The sequence below is a fragment of the Phyllostomus hastatus genome, unplaced genomic scaffold, assembly GCF_019186645.2.
Source record: "Phyllostomus hastatus isolate PE091 unplaced genomic scaffold, TTU_PhHast_1.1 phas_scaffold_21, whole genome shotgun sequence".
Taxonomy (NCBI): Eukaryota; Metazoa; Chordata; class Mammalia; order Chiroptera; family Phyllostomidae; genus Phyllostomus; species Phyllostomus hastatus.
The window spans coordinates 43462955-43483681 of record NW_025334017.1 but is presented as its reverse complement, the minus strand read 5'-3'; the positions used below and the strand labels follow the sequence as shown (position 1 = coordinate 43483681).

The following is a 20727-nucleotide window of genomic DNA, read 5'->3' as shown; positions in this document are numbered from 1 at the left end:
ATCAGCTGCGGAGCTGTCTTCTCTCTGCTCCCCCAGGGTCTGTGGTCCCTGGAGCAGCAGACAGAAGGGGAGGAGAAGCACCCAATTTAGAAGGTGACCCATTTCTCAACAGCTTTACTCACGGGAGTGACAGCAGGGCGTTGTAAGAGACTCTGGAACTCAGAGCCGGCTTTCTGAGTATCTTGGTGCCACAAACCCTCCGCTCTTGTAGGAACAGACCTTTGCTAAACACGTACTGATTGCCGGTGCTGGACCCTACTTATGTGATCTCATGCAGCACCTTAGACAGTCCTGTGACATACTTTTATCCAGGAACTCTTTATGGGCTTGGGGACCTAAGAGGACATCTTCTTTCCAGAAGCCAACCCCAATGCTCTGAGTAAGTCACCCTCGGGAATTAGGGTGGGGGTGTCATTGACAAAGGAAGCAAATTTTGCTTCATTGAAAAGGGGCGTTTAGATGTAGAGGGTTTGAAATATTTAGGTGGAACCTGAGTCTTTAGGTCTCTTTCTCCTTTCTCCTCCTTTCTTCCCATCGTTCCCCATTAAATATGGATGTGTTTAGGTGAGCAAAGTTCCCATTGTCTGTGAATGGGAAGGTGGCCTGTGCCTCTATTGTGTAAATTCATTAACAGCAATAGATAATTAATGGTGTGGCGCTTTCTTTGCCAAATATCTGGCCGGTAACAGGAGACCAGGTGCTTCTTGACAAAGCTGAGGGGGTCATGTCAGCTGCGGTGTTTTCCCACGGAAGGCCGATGAGACGCACCGGGACGGCAGGCTGGCTGCTCAGTGTGGTTTTGCTGTGCGCGGCCTCGGGCTCTGGGCCGCTTCTGCTGTGTCAGAAGCTTAGCGGCGCCTCCTGCTTGGGGCCAGCTTTGAGCGGAAGGCTCTGGGAGTGAACTGGTGGAACACCTCTGCGAGCTGCTCCTGGGGTTTCAGCGCTGGCACGGAGTGTGCATGGTTCACCCACCCTGCACCTTCTGGGGTCCCGGTCGACTCGGGAGCCTCGCTCCTCTGATGGCTCCGTCTGCACTCGCTCAGGTGGACTTTTGCTGGTTGGCTGCTTTTCTGGTGCTTTCTGAACTCTCCTTGCGTAGAGCAAAGAGCACGTAAAGTACACGGCTATGGTCACCAGGCGTGAGATGGGCAAGGAGGCCTCAGGTAGTAGGGGGCTGGCTGGCTGAACTTTTCCTAACTGAAGACAAGAACGAACGTCTTTATCAAAATTACCAGGGACGTTTAATGCCCACATATGATAAAGATTCAACCTGGGGTTGTATACAGTTCTAGTTTAACTGTGTGTTCTCAGTCCTGTTTGCACATGGATCTGAACTGAGCCCCGTCCAGATCTCTCACTTTCTTCCAAGCTCCCTCATGCCTTGTAGCCTTTCCGTTACTCAACACCTGGACATTAGCACGTCTCTCTTGGTCCTCTTCCCTTTCCCCCTCACCGTCCTCCTCTTTTTCCCCTCCTTTCCCCGCCTCTCTGTTTTTTACTATGAGCTGTTTCCACAATACAGCATAGCTATCTGACTATTTGCAGAAAAATTCATCTATTATAACCTACCGCTTTTCCTACGCTAGCCTTGCTTCGGACACATCACTCAAAGGTTTCACCGAGTCGGTTTGGAATAGTATTCGGAATAACGCATCCTCAGTGGGCAAAAGATGAATATCTTCTAAATTCTAAGTATAGAGACACTTTTCTTGCCAAATGAAGCCAGAAAGTAAATTTTGGTTCCATATTTGTTTTATACTCTACTCAAATACTACCAGATGGCAGAAGATTAAAAATAGCCCCCAAATGTCTTCCCACGCCCACCTCATCATAAACAATCCTTCACTGTGAAAACCAAGGGCCTGGTTCATGCACACCGAGCTCATTCCGCTTGCCGTTTGGGGAGGAATTGTAGAGGAGCTACAGTTTCTTGGGTTGAGCCACCTGTTTACCTGACTCCGCAGAACAGCCAGAGCGCTCTCCTTCCCTGTAGGTGCTGAAAGAACCCTGTGGCTTTGGCTACAAAACGTTTTCCTTTGGCGCCCTCTACAGGTTCAAGGTTCTGTCCTAGATCCTGCAGAGGGATGATGACTGATGAAGAGAAACGGCTTAAAAAAAAAAAAAAATTCTGTGGTTTTTGAGTAGCTACTGTTTCGTTTTCCCTGTTTGGTAATGTACAGAGAGTGGGGCAAAAGTAGCTTTACAGCTGTGAGTACGTGAAACAGAGTTTATTCTTGTGCAATTATTTATGTTATTGTGCTGTTTTCTGCACAAGCTGTAAACCTACTTTTGCCCCGCCCTATACCAGGGACACTTGAAACCTGCCAACGACCTCGCACAGCAGCTAAAATAAGATTCTAACTCCTTACCACGGCCTCCTCCAGGCTCTGCGAGTGGGTTGCTCCTTCCCTCTCTCTGATTCTCTCTCTGATTCTCTCTCTTGCTCCTCTTCTCCTCTGGCACCAAATCCACTGTCCACTTCCCTCCAGAGATCCCAAGCTCTTTCCACTCCTCAGCCTCTGCGCCTGCTGCCTAAAACAGTTTCTCCCGGGTCTTCCCGTGGCTGACACGTTCTCTTTATTTCAGACTCCCTCCCCGGTGCGTGATGCGCCTTATTTCCCCCAGAGCACATCCGCCGTCGGAAATGATCACATTTGTTTATCTTTACTGCGTTTCTTTCCCCCGCGCCCCACACGCTCACAAGGTAAACGCCACATCAGGGCAAAGACTACTTTACTACGGTCCCCTCAGTGCACGGCACACACACGACAGTCACTGAGTAAACCAAAGTATTCAGTGCAGGGACAATATTATAACACATCCAAGGCCCCTGGCGAGTTGGCAATGGCTTTGCACACACATGCAAGTTGTATCTATAGAAAGCAGCCTTTTACACCTAAATGCCTTTGGAGAAATCAAAGCACAATACTAATCCTTTACATTTATATGATATTTAACATGGAACTGAGTGCCTTTACGCACATTAGCACATCGAATGATGACAAAGAGGTGGGATCGTCCTTCATTTTCACTTCGGAGAAGAAATGTCCGATTTTTGGAAGCGTCCAGGGGACGCCCCAGAGACGGTGAGCCACCCAGGTGCCGAGAGCAGCACGGAAACCCCAGCTGCAGTGCTGGCGGTTCCCTGGGACCTTGCAGGGGCTGCCCTTCGAGACACAGGAGTGCATGAAATGGCTCAGGAGTGAGGAGCACCTGTGTCACCACTCAGGAGAGCCCCAGCCCACCTGGCACACGAATTAACATTTAACGGGGAAAAGGCAAGCGAAGTCCTGAGAAAATGATGGAACGGCTGGGAAAAGGCGCTTGGTGGCATGCTCCTTGTCCGAGCTCTCGGCTGGACACAAGTGTGTCCACTGAAGGCCATACACACATCAGTACCTTTCTCTGCATTCGCCTTGACTCCCGTTAATAGGTTAGCTCACATGTCACTTAGCATTTTCGGGAAGCAGGGCAGGAGAATGAGCACCCAGTCAGAATACCTGAGCAGCGAGCAGTTTCACGCCACTGAACATGCCGTTTCCAGCAGTAATCAATGAGCCGGTGATGATCGGCTTCCTCAGCCCAAGCTATGAGAACCCATTTCCCCACTTCCCCTACTGCAGGGACTTATATCTGCAGTGTGACAGGGTAACAGCCAAGCTGGGAATCTCTGCCGGCAGCTTGTATGGAGGAGACAGAGCCCCGTGTTTACTTAGATCACCAAGCGCTTTCCACTGTGGGTACCAGATGGGCCCCAAACAGGGCTACCCAGGAGATTCCTCGTCATCCGCAAAGGGGTGGTTTATGTTTTCTCCACTCACCCGAGTCATGGACTTCCCAACCAAACAAGGAGATTTGGTCCAGGGCAGATGCGATGGCCCATATGCGTGTATTTACCAGGTCCCAAGTGCCATTGGAAATACTGAGGAAGCATCAGCATCTCCAGGGTCAAAGCCCCGATTAAAGGGCTCTCGTTATGTTCACCCCAACAAGGCTCAGCCACAGGTAACACCACGGCGACCGAAGCCTCGTGCATTTCAGGTTAAGCCGGCTCTGCATGCGTGACTGAGACCAAGGACACCAGTGCCTTTTTGTCCAGAGTCTCCCTTAAGGCACACACTGTCCCCACCCCTTGGATAAGTCATTCACCCTGCGTGCTCAATGCGTCTGTCTGAAAAGTCATTACAAAATGACATTGTGTGCACAACTAAAATATTAACGACGAGGTATTTGCTAGGTGTTTTCACGGGGTAGACAAATTCTAAGCACTGCTGCTATAATGAGCGTTTTCCTCTCTGTTAATTGCTGGTGACAATATTATGAGCTACCTAACATTTAAAATGCATTCCGTCCCCCTCCGTCAGCTCATTAGTGGTAAGATGGTGGAGATCACTTAGTTATTGGAAAACAGAGGCAGCTAGAAGCACCAGAAGGAGAGTGCTGCTCTATGCTTTCCTCTGGGGCATTCTGAATGTTCCAGCTTCTGGCTAATTAGTCTTCTGTAACCTCGTGGCGAGGTAGATAAGCAGAAACGGGTGGAGTGGAGGTGATTTCTCCAAGATAACTCTGGGAGCGGAGGCAGCCAGGTAGGCAAGCCCAAGTTCGTTAGTGCTCAAGGTCATGCTGTCAGATTTGAGTTTCCCGTGCAGCATTTTCTTTCCTTGCTTAAACACATCCCATCAAACAGTAGGGACTGGAGCCAAAAAAGTGCTAATTAAATCATGGTCATTACACTTGACTAATAGCAAGAGACTTTTAGCTTATCATTTAGCCTTTTAAAAATCCTTTGGGGGAAAAAATACATTTTTTTTTCGTGCTGGGTAAGATAGTGGTTTATGGTATGAACAGACGACAGCCAGGAGAAAAGCAGGATTTGCGTGTGCTTTTAAATGCATTTCTGATCGTTATCTTTACTTCCCAGTAAAGATAAAGTAAGTATAATGGAATTACCATCTCTCCCCCATCTGTAAAATTTAACATAAGCATATATTGTATGTTCTTTGTCTGTGTCTGCTAACTCAAACTGATAAAGGGAATTGTATGGCTACTTAACATGCAACAAATGACATATAATTTAAATCATCCCTATTTGGTCATTGCTATCAAGGTAGAAACTCACTTCAAAACACACAAACATCCATTAAATGAGTGCACCTCACTAGTTATGGTGTGCATTTTTTTAAAACCCCAAGTATCTCTGTTCCTTTACATTTTCCTTTAGCCACTCATATAGGCTTAAAAAAAGTAACTGCCTTATCCCAGAATGTCTGGGAAAATGACTTTCAAACACAGATTTCAGTGTCAATATCCCAAGAGATTCCTCTGAATGCCAAGAAATGGAAATATTCTCTCTTACTTCTGAAAAACACCCAGAGACTATTCTTTTTGGTTTTATCTTTCCCTTCCTTTCCTTTCCTTTCCTTTCCTTCCCCCCTCTGAGTTGGGAGTGGATAGAGACTAGTCTTTCCCCAGGATAATTCTAATCACTTTTCGAATGACCGGTTAAATCCAGCCATCCTAGCCTGTAGGCACCTCTGCCCTGCAGTTGCAAAGAGAGACCTGACGTCTGATTCAGAGAGCGAGTTGTAAAATGATTGTAGGGTGTGTGCTTTGCAAGGCTGAATTATGAATGTGCTTCCCTTCCTATCCGGTAATGGCACCTGACTGTTATCAGTGGGTCAGCGCATAATCGGATGAGAGCTGGGAAGACTGGGAGGACGTTCCTTCAGGAGCAGCTGCTGCAGTGTCATGCTAAGTAGGACAAATGCATTAGTCACATTTATACCTTGATGATTGATGGCATTTTAGGAGCTCATCAAAAATAGGTGAAACCAAGCCAAAATGGGAAAGATTTTTAAGTGTATCCCAAATTCCATGCTGCTGGCAACATGTAATCAAAGGACACTGCAACAATCATGCTGATGTGACATTTCACTGTTGTCTAAATATTTCTTAGGATGCTAATTTATTCGTTTCACAAGTGAGTCTATTCCGTTGGCCCTACATGTGTTTATTTTCAGAACATAAGAGACACAGCATCCGTCTCAAACCTTCTCTCTCACCAACAAATGGGCACAATATTGATTCCCCGAGGGCCCGGCAGGTCCAGAATAGGCAGCTGGACAGTGTATCAGTCCACTTGACGTATCGATTTGGAAGCATGTTCTTTGCTCGCTCTGGGCTGGAATTCACGGTAACAGAAACTGAAGGCTGGTGAATTTGTGTGATCTATCTGTTTACACCTCACTTAGCAAGAGGGTGGGTTCTGAACATAATTTCTCCCCCGGCATTTTCTTGGGGCTTGAGTCTAGGAATGCTGCTGCTTGACCCAGCCAGCCCCAGCGGAGCGGCGGATGCCAGCAGATCCTGCCCCGCACCTCCCCAGACAGCGTAATTGGATTTACACACTCACATTTTGTCATGTGAGTTTTGTTTATGAAGGACTATTTTAAGAAGTCAGCTCACTTAAGCAGCACTTCAGAAGCCAGCTTTTCTCACTGCAAGGTTTTTTTCACAGTCAGCCCTGCGGGGTAGAGGAAGAATGCTGAGTGGATTAATTAACCGTTGGGGTACCAGACATTCCGAGGGAGGCCTGGCCACATCCCGGTAGGAACAAAAACCATTCTCCCAGTAAATGCAACTATGTGACCACCTTCTCAACCAATGAACTGGGATTATAACTCAGTGTGATGTCAGATAAACCTGCAATGCATTATTCCGTTGATAGCTCCGTCTGGACTCTGATTGGTGTGTCTGTGATCTGAGTTTTGGATTTCATTTACCTAGATCATGTATGTAACATGTGCAGTGCCTTGCACATTCATTAGTTACTGGGGTTTTCTATCCCTCCTGCCCCACTACCCAAGTTTTTTTTTTTTTGCCTAAACTCTTTGTTCATACCCCCCAAATGCTCCTAAGTCAGGAAACCATAAAATTATTCATGGTGAAGACATGGGCTCGGTGTGAATTTAAGTCATATCAATGTTTTGGGTTTCTGAAAAAATGACAATATCGTTCCAACTACTGTCTCTATAGAAAGTGCTGACCAGCATATAATTTTCACGTCAACCAAGAACGGTTTTTTGAACCAAGTTGTAAACAACACACCCTTGTCCTGTGGCAGCTGGTTTTCCAGTTGACTGGAGTGAACCATTTCAGAGTATTTCCTTCTGTGTGTGTGTGTGTGTGTGTGTGTGTGTGAGAGAGAGAGATTACATGCTGAATACACATGATTGCTTATCACCTAGAGATGACTAAGCATTAGGGAACGCATAAGCAAACGACAGGTATTTGTTTAACTCAGAACACGGGAAAAAGAAATGCAGCATAAGAAATTTAACAGAACAGGAGGACCAACGAAAGGGAAGAACGCCAAGAGGCCTGGGGATGGACAGAAGGGATCTGGAAGAGATGGGGGGGGTGGCCTCAAATCTGCGGGGGTGCTGCCATGAGGGAGACAGGCCAGTTATTGTACGTGTGTCCCCCTGGAACAGAATAAGGACCAATGGGTGGTCGCTCCAGCATCCGAGATTTGGGTTCATCCGAAGCGGAGTCTCTGTAACAAACAGACCTGCCCAAGGGGTTGCTTCCCGAAGCGATGAGCTCCCTGACGAGGGGTTCTTCGAGGAGACGCTGTGACAGGGTGTCCAGACTTTGGCGTCTCTGGGCCACACCGGAAGAAGAAGAATTGTCTCGGGCCCCACATTCAATACACTGTGACACATAATAATTACAAAAAAAAATCTCATAATGTTTTAAGTAAATTTACGGTTTGGTGTTGGGCTGCATTCACAGCCGCCATCCGGAGCCCAGTGCGGCCGGAGGGCCGCAGGTTGGACAGCCCTGCCAGCGACCCACAGGGACGGCCTAAAGGAGATTTCATGCAGGGAGGGCTCTTCCTCAAGTTCAGTGGAAAGCCACTGGCTGCACCTCCAAGCCTCCACGGCCACCTTGCAAGGGAGCAAATGGAGAGGGCCAAGAACAAGAGGCCAAGATGGCCCAGAGTCTCTGACAGCTGAGTCAACGGCCCTATCAGAGGCTCCCCTGGAATTCCTGTCCAACAGTGCCGCTTATATTTGGGGGACCAGAATCCTGACACCAGGCCACGCCATCTGGAAGAGAGGATGGCAAAAGTAGGTTGGACCGCGCTGCCCACAGAAGCCCGGGATGGCATTAGGAAGAAGGAGAGAATGAGACTGAGAAGGTCTATTAGTCAACAGATGTGTGTTGGCTGCTCGTGGGACACCAGGTTCTGTGTCCTGCACAGCCGAGGGCAGTTGTGGTGATGAGGCCGATACTTGAGGGACGGAAGGAGGGAGTGTGTGACTCGGGTGCAGAGGGGGCAGGTTTGTACCTGGCTCTTTGAATGCTTCTGGAACACAGCATTCAGAAAATATTTTATGTCAAGGCAAGTGTTGGGCTGCTTTTAGCACAGATCTCTAAAGCATGAAAACTCAAAGCTGCAGTAGATTTTTTTTTTTTTAAGAAAGATCAGACTCCAAAAGATACTGTAAACGGGCATGGACTTGCCTTTCTAGCGAAGAATGTGAAAGTACTCCAGGGAAGACCTAAGGTGTCAGTTGTGCACCCATCACCTCATCACAAACCGACTGCACCCCAGTCCTGATAGCTAGGTCACATGGTGTGCAGGGGCATCTGCCTCGTGTTGGCGAAGGACAGGCTGGTCGGCAGTCCTGAGCACTCCCTGTCGCTCTGCCTTCACGGGGACCCTGGCTAAAAACTGCGTAGCTTGACTTGGAGCTCCGGCAACCCACCCCCACACGAGGGAGGACAGACACGGTGCTTGGACAAGACTCCAGTCCCTCGTGGTGCCGCACTGCCACACGCTGCTTTCCCCCATTCAGAGAAATGTCATACTGCTCCCCTGTGCCCACCAGGCTACGGGCCCCTTGAGGTCAAGGGTTTTGCGATGCTCATCGTTGTGTCCCTAGTACCTGGTGTAGCACCTGGCCCACGGGGAGTTCTAAACGCCATACTTTTAAATGAATGAATATTACGTGACTGTCTCCTTCCCTCCTGACTTCCCCCCGCCCATGCACACAGCCACGTGGCCGTCAACAGGAAGTGAAACGCGAGTGAGAGGACAGAGGTCAGTTCCTCTGGTCCATGCGGGAAGGCGCGCACCGAGAGCTGCCCCAGGAGCTGCCCCAGGAAGCCACACGCGGGGCTTCGGCCCCACATGTGTTAAAGGAGTCATCACGGATAACAGGAAGAAAACGTCAAGTGATTATTCGGATTATTCAAGTCAAAAAAAATTAGAAGAAGAAAATACAAAATAAAGGGAAAAAATATGGACTGAGATTATTCATAATAGGTATTTGCCCATTGCTGAAAATTTTAAAGAGATCCAGCCCATCCTTCCAACGTAGAGTCCAAGTACTGGGGCGGGGCTCGCCCTCTCATTGGCTTCAGCCCTCTGGCTGTGAACCCCACCACCACCGCACTCCACACCTCTTTGCTCGGGGGTATACCCAACGTTACTCCTTTGACCTGACCTCTCTGTGGCGCCCCCTTCCGGTTGCCGGCGGATGTTCACCTTCTGGCTTCACACGTGTCCAGCCGTGGGCAAGGGTTGCCCCCACCCTCCTACCTGACTCCTGGCACCGCCCAGCAGCCAGGCTGGCCTGCCTCACTCCCGAGAGGAAGACGTTCAGCAGAACGCATTGACTTTGCTGAGCGCGGTGACTGGGTGGTCGCTCCGTCCATGGTTGCCTGCAGCTGAAAACCGATCACCTAAAGGCCAGTTGGCCCCGTAACAGGACCAGTCCGTGTGTAGGCTGCCTAAAAGCCAAACAAGGCCTGATTTTGGATGTGGGGACCTGAGGCAGTTAACTACAGCAGACTCCATGAAGTCCAAAAAGATGGCACCAGCTCTTCTGTTTTCAGTTTTGTGAATCATTATTCCACTTCCTTCATTTTTCTACAATCAGTTCAAGAAACAGAATCAAAATCAATAAGGACAAACTGTTTTCTTCTAAATTCAAAGTCCAACTCCCCCTATACTTGGGTGAGCCTTCCTCGCCTATGGGTGGTGGGCAGCTCACCTAAGAATAAGTGCATGGCCCCAGGCGGTCAACATCAAATGAACAGGATTCCTCCTCTCTTCATGAGAAACATGCAAATCGAAGTAAGGGCTTTGGAGCCAAGTGAAAGGGAACCCTGAACTCCCACGGCCACGAGATGAAGTGCCTCCTGAACCCGCACCCCTCGCTCGCCTCCCCCCAGCCCTGGCCCGTGTTTACGTTGCGAAGGAAGCCGCTGGCTTGAACTCAGATGAGGATATATGCGAAGACCTGAAGGAGGAAGGGGGGTGGTCAGGTAGGATTGGAACGAGGGTTTCCTTACTTGTTCCTGTTGCTAACCCATGTGCTCTCTGAGGACCAGCACTGCCCTCTTTGCGTGTCCCTGGCATCGACTCGGGCACATCACAGGGGACACTCGCAGAAGAGCTTTCCTGAGTAAGTGCCTGCACAGTCATCACAGTCATCTTAGCACCCACACTGCCGCTTCCCTTTTCAGAGTGAGGGCGCTGAGCTCATGGCAGTTACATCACTTCCCTTTGGTCCTACGGCTCGTAAAGGATTCTCAGCCACATCTGTCTCATTTCAAAGCGGCCCCTCAATTTGATGGTCCTTGAAGGCTACTTTGTGTCAATTAACGCTGCTAGTTTCAGAGGCAATGCGTTAAAAGGAATGAAGAAGGAGAAAAATGAAATCAGTATTCTGAACGGTGGCAATGCTCATGATTACATTACTGCTTCATGGAGCTGGGGGCAGCACACGCGGCTGAAAATAGCACCTCGTCCTCACACGGAAAGACCGACCTCGGATTCTACCTCCAACACCACGCAGCTCTCTGGGCAGACCACTCAACCTGCGGTGGCCTCGAGGTGAATTCCTCACTGCTCGAAAATTCGATCACTGCGAAATGACTCTTGAGCTTCCTCAGGCTCTAAGACGTTTTTATTCCCTTGAGTTATAATGAATGGGAACGTGGGGATGTCTGTGTTTTCCTGGTGGGTTTGTCTCCTTACATCGGCTAATGACAAATCTCATAGCAAACATGGAACTTGCTGAGGTCTGTGACCTCTGGAAAGGAAGGCAAAAGAGAAATAACGATGCAGCGAATGCCGAGAGAATTCTGTCTTTGATTGTATTTAATATTTAATTCCTCCTAGTGGTTTAATTACCTCGGACACCGCGAGTTGTAAAATTGTGTGCCATTTCACTCAGCTGATTTGTTTGCAAGGAAATAGCGACTGAGATATTTAATTGACAGACAGTCTCTTTCTTCTGAATATTTAATTATGACTCCGTGGCGCTTGTCAGAATCGCCTAGCTGGCTTTTTCCTAATGTGCGTGGCAGCTGTGATCCACAAGCCATTTTCTGCCAGTGTTACCCAGAAGTGGCCGAGCTGGGCACTCATGCAGCCCTAGTGTCCCCGACTGGGAGGCTGGCTTTTGTGGTTTCCTCTTCGTCGTCTGCAGACCCCAGCAAACAGACACCGCGGCCTCCAGGAACTCCCTTAGGCCTGCCATACATTAGTCATTCCGTCTATAACAAGACGCTGTCAGAACCTCACCATTTATAAATATTAAAGGAGTTGATGAATGTGAAAGAGTTTTGAACCGACACCAGGAGCCAAGCCGTGGGCAGCGGTAGCGTTGTTTCTGAAACGCACGTGGGTCTGGTGTGGCCGCACAGCAGGCGGCTGCCTTGCTCTGCCATCGGGGTGGGAGTCTGCCAGAGGCAGGTGGGCTGTCCGCGGGCCGACCACCCCAGCGGAAGGTGAAACGGGAGGGCCCTGCCACTTCCGAGACTAAAGGTCATTGCACATTGCACACTGCAGGCGGAGACTGCTCCTCGGGAGGAGAGGATGCCCCCCAACTTTCAGGCTACCCATTGCTTCTGTGTTGCCTTCATGCACAGAAACATCAGTCCTTAGGAATCAGCCCATAGTCATGCATCTAGAACACTCTTCTAAGGAAGGGAAGCCATTTTGCCCTAAATGCTTACATGTCACCCTACAGCTGGCCACAACAGAGTCTTTCCTTAAGCAAAGTTCTTCCCGACTTGTGGAAGGTGGGGACAAATTCTCATTTGCCGTCCTGCAAAAACAGACCTTGGTTCAAGGTACTTTGGTTGTAAAAAAAAGTTGAAGAGATCATCTTAATAAGCCAGTTCAGGCTGATTCATCAGGGAGGCCTGCCTTTTTCCACCCACCTGACCCCACTTAGCTTTCTTCCTGTCTGGCGAGCAGAGGCAACGGCACCTGCACCAGGCGGCACCTGCACCAGGCGGCACCTGCACCAGCCGTCTGGGCCAGGGGCGGGCCTTGGGGGTGGAAGCCACACAGCAGGATGGAGGGCCACAGAGAAAGAAGAATCCTAGAACCCTGAGAATACTGCGAAGTCACCATACGGGCCCTGGACTGCTCGATAATTGTTACGTGACGTAAACTAGGCTCCAAATGTGTTTGGTCCACTGTTATTTTCGTTCTCCATTACCAACTTCCAAATGCAATTTCTAATCAATACCGGCTGCAAAATGTATTCATGGTGCATTGCCCAATAAATTAACATTGACTGCTCCTTGAGATAACATTGCAGCTCCTCTCTTGTATTTAATGATCTAATCATCTAAGACAAACAAAGCCATTTTCATTTTGTGGTTCATTTATTTATTTATTTTTGCTCTATACTTGAGATTCGGGGACCAGAAAGACCTGCCTCAGATGTTGTTTCATCTGATGTATAATTTATAGCGCTAGAACAAATGCCAGGCAGTTATTACGGCTGGAGAAGGTCTGTGGGACTCCTTCCCAAAGGAAGTGACAGGCACCTTCCTATTTATAACTCTTTGAAATTGTACCAGGCCCCGTGGGACTGAGAAGCCATTCCTGGAGGTGCTCAGCAGAAGCCAGATGCCCTCATCAGGGATCTGGGGCAAAGGGGAAGGGGTTGAACTTAATGACTTCTAAAAGTCCTTCTGATTTGAAGCTTACAGCTCTGTGACTCTTGACATTATGAATGATTGCTTAGATGTAGGATAATTGAATTCCAAAAAGGAGAGCAGTTCAAGAAACCTCCTAAGTCTCCGAAAGGAATGCTGGACGTGGCCCCCCGCACCTTGCCCTCATCCCGGGTCTTGAGCTCGGTGAGCCCAGGGAGCTCTATTCCATCCCCGCCGTCGCCCGAGCCAGGGAGCCCAGCGGTGTCCCTGTCGCTTCTCCCTCTCTCAGTCCTCCTGGCCAATCAATTGCAAGTTCCTGACAAATCTGCCTCCTGAATATCCCCACAACGCTCCACTTTTGTCTCTGCTCCTGCCTCTTTGGTGCAGGAGACGCTGTTCCTCATCTGAATCGCAGTAGCCTTCCTGTGTCCACTTTCGACCTTTCCAGTCTGCTGTTCGCAGTATCACCAGGGGGGTGTTTTTCTTATGATGAGGAATTAGAGCCTACCAGTAAACGTAGCTGACATTGCTCTCCTGACAAAGATGGAACTCCCTCCTGGGACCCACCTTTTGAATCTCACCTCTGTCTCGCTCCGGTGGTGCCATTCTTCGTCTGTCTCCAGCAGTCCTAAAGTCACGGTGACCTACATTCAGATCCTTGAAGGACCCATGGCCTTTCCTGCCTCTGAGCTGTCTGACTTTCCCTCCCTCCTCTGCCTGAGGTGCTCTTCCCTCATTTTCAGCTCAAGAAAACCTTCTCGGGGAATCTTCCTCTGCCCTTGCTTTGGCCCCAACTTATGCCCATTCTTAAATCTCCCCTACTCTTCACAGAAAATTTATACCTGTGTGTGTGTGTGTGTGTGTGTGTGTGTGTGTGTGTGTGTGTTGGTTCTGTGTCTTTCCTACCTGATAATGAGTGCAATAAAAATAGGGAATGGGTCTGATTTGCTTGCTCGCCACGATCTTCTCAGCATCCCATATTTGATAAATACGTACTCATGATTGAGAGAGGGAAGAAAGGAAGGGGAGAGGGAGGGAGGGAGGAAGGGAGGGAATCACCCAGGGCTGGTATTCAGGGCCAGGTGGTAGTTGTGGCTTCTTTAGAGGATGTATGACAGACAGTAGCCTTTTAATGTCCAAGAAGGTGAGACAAACTTGGGTTGGACCGGGGTTCAGGTTACTGCTTCCACCAGACTTCTGGCCTGTTTTTCTCTGGCTCAAATCCTGGGTAAGGCTAAAAACTGCAGTGCCAGCTGCTGAACAGGCATCGTACCAAGAGGAGACAACCCAATGGGTCTGCCAGTTTGTAACTCCAGTGATCCTACACAAAATCCTTATGCCAGTGTGATGCTTTTCCTTTGTTCTGGTAAAGAAATATAAATATATATACTCGTGGCTTCCACAGTATTTAATAGATGGTATCATTAAAGAGGAGAACAGCAATTTCATTAAACATAGTTACTCTTACGGCTTCTTAGAATGACTCTTGATAAGGCTGAGTTATCAAATAAACATATAGAATCTGTTGACCTCATAAAGAGGAAGTTGACACAAGTATTGAATTAGATAGATAAATAGATAGATAGATAGATGATAGATAGATAGATAGATAGATCAGACTGAGATAGATATGCCATTGTCAGGGATTTGGGGCAAAAGGGAAGGGGTTGAACTTAATGAGTTACAATTCCTTCTAATTTGAAGCTTATAGCTCTGTGACTCTTGACATTATAAATAATTGCTTAGATGCAGAATAATTGAATTCTAAAAAGGAGAGGAATTCAACAAACCTCCTCAGTCTCAGAAAGGAGTGCTGGTCCCCATAGATACACATGATTGAGTAGGATTTTTGAGTCCTGCTCTCATTCATGTGTCCACTCAATTTTGGGACAGGTTCTGGGAGGAATAATGAATAACATTAAAAAGTAGGATATATTCAAAAAATTAATATGCTTCATCTACACATTTCCTATCAAATTTTAACCCTAGTTTGTTTGAATATCTCAATGGCAGGGAGCTCACTCCATCCCAAGCAGTTCTTTGCCTTTTCTGTGACAACTCTGCTCCTAGAGAGTGTGTGGTGTCATCAGGAGAGGCCGCTGCTGTGTCTGCACGTACAAAAGGCTGTCACCGCCTAAGGCACCCAGTTCACCACTTTTGTTCAGGTCTGCTTGACCATGACTTTCATCACCGCTGCCATCCCCCTTTCTCCTCCCTTTGCATCATCCCCGTATGAGTTCCTGGTGGCTCTGTAGTTTACGGAGGTAGAAAGAAGGTGTCATTCATTTTGACTGGAGACACCGAGAGAGATGTCACCGTGGAGGTGGCGGGCAAACTGGGAATTCCAGGCTGAGACTCAGAGATACCAACAGAAGGGCATGATTATAAGGTTAGAGCTCCACTGCTGGAAGAGGAGCTGCCCACGGGCATGCCCTTCGCTCGAACCTTCCGCAAACGTACACTCTTACCTTTCCTCCCCAAGAGGAGAAGGAGGTGCTTTGGCTAAACCAATGAGGATGGGTGCTCCAGAGTCAGAGTGTCTGGGTTGAGACCCAGATCGTGCCCCTTGTTAGCTCCCGACCTGACAAGGTCCTTCCTCTGTGAGCGCCGTTCCCTCCTCTGTAAAGCGGGGACAGTTGTGGCCCCACGTAGAAGGGTGGAGTGAGCACTAACAGAGAGGATGCAGGTGAAGTGTTGGAACGGTGCCTAGCGCATAAGTGTTACCTATTATTATGCAGCTGGTAGTGGAAACGCCATTGGAGGCAGAGACCCCATTCCCTCACTTTGCTGCTGTCTCTCTGGCCCCTAGCCTGGAGCCTGGCGCATCAGTAGTGCTCCCTGAGTAATTACTGAGTGAATGAGCAGAGCTACCGGGGAGAGGGGCTCGGCCAAAGTGAAAAAGTTGGCAGCGGGTTCAAGCCAAGGCAGTGGCCAATAGCCTGATTAATGAAAGTGTGTGCCTTTGGGGTTTCCAAAGGATCTGATGGAAAGCTGAAAGAATATGTTTAATATAAACATCATTTCTCCAAAGTGGTGTATTTGACCAAAAGGAAAAGAAAAAGAACAACTTCTCTGTCTGTGAGTGTTCTCTTTGACCTTTAAAAGAAATAGCAGCGGATGCACACAATATTGGAACTCCACGGAGTCACTATGTTGATGAAGTGCTGGAGGAGAACATGTATTTCAAAGCCCGCTTCTTCCCCTTGAACCGACACTTACCCTGCATGACCCACTCGGAGCGCGCTCATACAAAACAGAAAAAAATGCTTGGGGTTTGTAATGCAATTTGTGTTTTTAGTTTTCTGGCATTTAATGTCCCGAATGGTATAATAACCTGATTTTAGAGTGCAAATCCCTAGCCGTGCTGCTTGTCTGACCAGGAAGCGTGGCCCTGAAAGGTTTCTTGCCCTCCAAACACTGGCAGGCTGTGTCCTGAGCTGAGCATTTCCTAGTGGGATTCCTTTTCCTCTTACCTGGCAAACTACTCTGTCACCATTGCTAAAACTCTGAAGAGCAAAAGAGATGAACGGTTATCAGGCAGTGACTGCTAATTGGCTCCTCCACCTGATCCTGGTGGAGAGTGGAAACAGACCCCCTGTTGGTGGTCTCCAGTGAGATCAGCGCCCCCTGGTGGCTGCCCCCACAGTCCTCAGGAGAGGGGGCAGCTCTTCCAGCCCACCCAGCGCCTGCTCCCTGGCTTCCCAGCATTCCCCTTCCCAGATCATCAAGGGAGTTATGCAAACGATATTTTCCGCATTTTCTGAAGTTCAAAAGCCAACGTAACTGTCCACAGAAACACTCAGGGTGGGCGCAAGGAATCCCCACCCGAGGGCCTCCAGTCCTCGGGTTCACTTTCTAGAATCACAGGCATTCTGAGTTCGAAGGCATGCTCAAAGCCACCAAAGGCTGCTGTCTGTCTCCAGTGTCCTGGATAGGGGCAGGACAGGGACTCTTACGGCTAAAGAACTTTAGAAGGAATCAGGAAGTAGCTTACGCACCATTGTGTGTCCTGCCAGTTCTAGCTTTTGGGGGGACAGCTTCTGAGCTGCATATAAGTCAGCAAGTCAGCCCCTTCCCTGCTGCAAACCTAGCATGACCCCTTTTCATCAAGCTGGTGTCCCTGCCACGGCCCACAAGCTCCACCCCTGCCCTTCCACCTTCCTCCTCCCTGGCTCCCGCCACTCTCTCCAGTGCTCCCTCTGCTCCAGCTCACTCTCTCCTAGAGACCCTTGGAGCAACCGCTCCCGGCCTTACCACGAGCCGTTGCCCCTACCCCCCAGGATGCCCCTCATCCAGAGACCCACATGCTTCACCCTCCAAGCTGGCTGCCACCTTCTCCATGACAGCATGCACCCTGAAGCTCTGGTTTCCATTTGTAACCTCTCTCCCACATGGCATCACCCCCCATTCCTCCTCCCTTGACCTTGCTCTACTTTTTAAAACACCACTTTTACCTCCTACCATCCCCAATAAGGCGCTTAGCTGTAGTGCCAGTGAGGCAGGCACACAGATAGAAAAGGTGTGTCTGTTTTTCACCAGAGTGTCCCCGGCATGGAGGGCAGGGCCTGGCATGCCATAGGTCCTCAGGAGAGAGCTGTGCGTGATGACGGAAGGAATGAATTTCCATTAGTAACTGGGCCGTGATGTGTGTCCTCCTTCTCAGGCGAACACAGGCTTCTCACTCAGGTGTTGGGATTGAAAACAGAGGCTTTGGGGGAGAGGCCGCACATTTGGAATCAGCGGCCTTGGATGAGTGTTTCGGGCCCGGGCCCCGCCCCCTGGCCCCGCCCCCTGGCCGTGCGTGTACACCTGTCTTCTCACCTCTCGAGCCTCACGTTTCTCAGCTGAAAGTGGGTGTCATCACCCCCATACTGACCAGTTATTGTTAGGAATGAAATATTCTTTATAAAGCACCAGGTACCTAGGAGAAAATTAATTAATCTATTATCTCTGCAATGGCGACAGCTGGATAAAGCTATATGTCAGGAATTGTTTAAAGATCAAATAGCCAACATTAGAGAGGACGCTACGTGTACCTGAAGTGAGTTTCTACGGTCCCTGTGAAGTGGATTAGCTCATATCGTATCCATCGTCTGTTCAGTTTTTGCCTTTTCCTTCAGCAGGGCGATTGCTGTGAATGTCTCCTGATAATGGAATATATAGTTTCCACTATTTCTTTGGACACCTGCATGGTTTGCTCACCCTTCTGGGGCCTCTGCTCAAATATAACCGTATCCGAGGTGCCTTCCCCGGCTGTCCCTGAAGGAGGCAGCTCCTGCCCCCTCCCATTGCTTTCTTCTCTCAGTCAGCTACATGTTTCTCCATCACACTTTTCGCCAGTGCACAGGAGATGCTATAGTTTTTTTTTTACTTATTTGTTTATGGCCTGTGTCTCCATAGGGTGAAAGAGGGATTAGTCTGTTTGTCAGCTGACATGTGGTCAGAGCTGTGCACTTACTGATTTGCAGTGACTGCTCTTTATTAAGCAATTGCCCAGGAATATAGTTCGAAGGCTCACACATATGGCCCGTGTCTCGCCCAGCAGCACGCACTGCAGGTAGGATGCCCACACGCCGCGGTGTGTGCAGGACACCCCAGGTTTATGCCGTCTCCTTTCACTGCCAAGAGCATCCCAGTTTGCAAAGCAATGGCATTCTCACAATAGCTACGGAGTCCAAGAGAGTTAGGTACGACACGAAATTCCTCATTAAAGGACTGTATCATCTAGATGAGAAAGAAATTGCTATTGATAGTAACAGCGAACATGTATTGAATGCTCATCATTGGCCAAGAGCCGCATGTAATTACCTCTCTCACGCACAGCCACCCAGGAAGCAGGCCCAGCGATTATCCGCATTTAACAAGGAGGCGTGGGAGGCTCAGAGAGGGGGAGTCCGTGTCTCCCCTTCCCACAACTAGTTACAGGCAGAGCTTCCTAAGGTTTTAGAATTATTTTAATCCCACACAACTCCCTGAGAAGAACATTCCCTTAAACATACTGTGGGATAAAATTACTTGTGATGAGTTGAGAAAAAAGAATCCCAGAAGCAGACCTTCGTGCTACTCGGTCAGAGTGCCGGGGCGGGACTTTTCTATTTGTGAACACCCTTCATCTTACGGCCGTCCTGGCAGGTTCACGGTCCCACTGATGAAAATCGGGGAAGTAGACTGAGCTGTGTTCAGCGGTGGGATTAGGATATAAATCTAAAATAAGCAAATTTATGAAAAAAAATGGTGAACAGGATGGTTTTAGGCATGAGTCACCGTGGGCTAGAGACATCTTATGTTCCTGGCTTCTGTTATATTTTTATACCTAATGTGTCACAAAGTGGATATAGCTCAGCACTGCAGACCCAAACACACTGCGCTTACTCAGAACCACCGTGTACTTCCATTTTAGAGGAACACTTTATTGGATTCAAACATTAAATTAATACGCTTGGAAGAGAAGGAATAAACTGAGCCCTTGTTGACACATTAGCTCACGTTTGTCCCCTGCTACAAGCAGATGTAGGCCAAGATTTGCCTACTGAAAACTGCCGTTTTCAACCGCTCTGTTCTCTTGTCCTCGTCAGAGGAAGGCGTGCTGGGAGACCACTCTGCCCTCCAGACCTGAAAACGCACAGTTGAGAAACTTCACAAAGTTATTCCATGTAGAGCTGACTGTGTCTCTTTACATGGACTGTTTGAATTGGGCTGCTCAAGTTGGACCTAAGGAACGCTTTGGTTTTTTTTTTTTTAATCTTTCTTAGGTCCATGGGATATTCCTTTGTAACAATACACACCTTTTTTTGTAAGTAAAACAGAAGATAACATGGGCTTCCTTGGGGAAGTCAGGACTAAGAGCTCAGTGAGTCGGGAAAACACTGCAGTTTTACTGTACTTAGCCAACTCCAAACTGCTGCTCTCTGACAGAAAACAAGCTCTTAGGACGGTGCTATTTTCAGCTCCTAACTAATGATGAATCAAATGGTTTCTTCAAACCCAAAGACCCAATAGAATTCGCCATAGTAACCATGGCATTATAGGACACCTCCTTCATGCTCCCACCAGAAACTTCCTTAGGAGCTGCTGCCACCACCTCCCTGACACAGCCATCTGCTGTGTAGCAAGGAGGAGGAGGTGGTGGGGGGCGCCGGTGAGAAGGCAGTTCTGATTTGTGCAAATCACTGGGAGAACGGAGTCTCGGGGCAGAGACCTATGGGTAGAAAATCATTTCCTGTGGTTTTCACCCTAATCTAGCAGTGGTTCAGCCCAAGAGCAACCCAGTGGAGCAAGACTAGAGCTTTATAACAAGGAGCCCTCTCCCCTTGCATGCACTGCAGGGTCCCCCTCCCTGGAAGAACTGTCGCCTGCCTCTTTTCTCGGCCAACTCCTCCTCTTTAGGGTTCATTGAACTATTTCACACCCAGAGTGGTTTCCCTTGAACGACTTGACCTACATGGAAGTCCCCACCGGCTGCCCCATCAATGAGGAAGGGAACTGGGTTATCCTATCTGCCACTGGAATCTAAATCAGTGCCTAGGTCCTATTTGGGGCTCAGTAAGTATTTACAAAACGAATGAAGAAAGGATGAAACTACCTATGAGATAGTTATCATCGTCATCTGAGGATCCCGATGGCACAAACGAAATTCATTAATGAAATCATTTGCTCAACAAATACTGGGGGCTGACTACATTAGTAAGGTTCCATCCTCCAAGAGTCTGAGAGGGAGAGCGGTGTGCAGGAAGCCTGCTAGGGAATGCTGCTGGG

General features: G+C 48.7%; 1 protein-coding gene across 1 annotated transcript in view; it reads left to right on the top strand.

Moving 5' to 3' along the window:
* ADCY8 (adenylate cyclase 8) overlaps positions 1-20727 on the top strand; it is a 158142-nt gene that overhangs the window by 1718 nt on the left and 135697 nt on the right. The window lies entirely within an intron of this gene.